The following is a 1,958-nucleotide window of genomic DNA, read 5'->3' on the forward strand; positions in this document are numbered from 1 at the left end:
CTTGCAAAACTCATAGGTCACGCGTCAAATAAGCGTAAGAAAACCAGACAATATAAAAATATGAATAAAAAAAATCTCAAAGCTGGTCAAAACATTCGACAACGAGAGTTAAGACGCGGTGAAATTTAAAAATAACAAACCCTAAATTGTGTAACAAAGTAACAAACCCTAAATGGTCGATTATCATATGACATGAAGAAGAAAAATTGAATTCTTCATTCAATCCATCCAACAATAAGCGTTAAAAATTTAATACCTAAATAACAAGGAATTGAGTCACTTTTTTGTCTGGCGGATCCATGGATAAATAAATAGATATCTTTAAGGCTCTGGCGCTAGCTAAATAGTAAATATAAAATTGATTTGATTTGGACTTATATTGTTATATAGTTAAGTATTTTTAATCACGCTTTTATGATTTTGTTTAGAGACATTTAGAAAATTAATTGACATTACTAAAGCCTCTAGGTGATATCACTTGTCAGCAGGCCAACTCGAACTCATTAAGGATCCTAGAAGAATTAATATTTTTGGGCCGTTCGATAATAATAAAATTTTAAATATAAAAGAAAATTTAGCTGAAAAATTCGAAATTTTGGGGATAATTTTTATTGTAACTATATTTAAAATTTTGGGATCCAAGGCTCTACTCGGTGCCTTACTTGCCTATAATCAAGATCGACACTGTTGGTCAAAAAGAGTTACCGATTCGATCGATCCTATCTCAAATCGATCTTTAAATCACACTGGACAGTTAATAAAAGATTTGAGAAAACGAGACCAACCAAATAAAAAAAAAAAAAAAAAAAGAACCAAACTGATTTTTAAACCGCTTAAGATAATATATATATATATATATATATATATAATATATATATATATATAATATATATATATATATATATATTATTTTAATAATAATGATACTCTATTGTATTTTAAAGGTGAAGAAATGATAATTAATCAAAAGAGCGGAAACGTAAGTGAAGTTAGATGGGGGGATATCACCTTTGCATGCATGCAACGTGTCGGACGAAGTTCAAATAGGTGTTTGTGCGTGAGAGAGGAAACGCATTACTTTCTAACTGTAAATGAATAGGGTCAAATCGGTCCCACGTTTGATTTTGATGTGGTTCTCACGACCAAAAATATGATCAATCGATGTAGCTGCTAATATATATACACACCATATATCAGTGTATATATATAATGGGTATTCACAGAAATTAGAAAGAAAAAAAAAACGAAGACCATCACATGGAGGAAGATTAAATGGAAAGGAGATATGGAAACGTAAAGTAGGTTATAGGCAGAAGAAAGAAGTGGATTGTGGTGACAATAAATAAAAAGCGCAATAAGATGATGATATTGATTAATGAGATTTTTTTTCCGTTGCATGTGGTCAGAAGATGAAGAACAGGTGTATGAATTTCCCGAATCTCTCTCCTTCCATCCGTCAATGGGCTTTTGGGCGGTTTCCCAACGACCACCACACCACCACCACTATCACTCCACACGCTTCTCAAGGCTCTCTTTAGCTAACCATGGTTTACTTTTTATATTCCATTATCATTTCATCACCCATTTCATATATTCATCTTCTCTCTCTCTCACTCAAATATATACACACATTATAAACCCAAACCCAATAAGAATCACTCCTTTTTCCTCACATTTGTCGCTCCGCCTTGTATTCACCGTAACCCTACTACCACTACTATGTATCATCATCACTTTATATCATCGACTTGGTTTGAGTGAATGCAGATCGCACAAATGGCATCTCTCTCAGTCTCTCTTTTCCCCTGCAACACATATAACCTTCCTTGCTAAAAATAGAACCCAAATCCCCAACCCCAAAACAGACACTCAAAAGTGTGAGAGAGAGAAAAAAAAGTAACCCCTCTGTCTCTCTATATATATTATAATAATAATAATAATAATAATAATTTGACGAG

The sequence above is a fragment of the Urtica dioica genome, chromosome 1 (genome assembly GCF_054948205.1).
Source record: "Urtica dioica subsp. dioica isolate 48M chromosome 1, U.dioica_male_clone48M_v1_H2, whole genome shotgun sequence".
Taxonomy (NCBI): domain Eukaryota; kingdom Viridiplantae; phylum Streptophyta; class Magnoliopsida; order Rosales; family Urticaceae; genus Urtica; species Urtica dioica.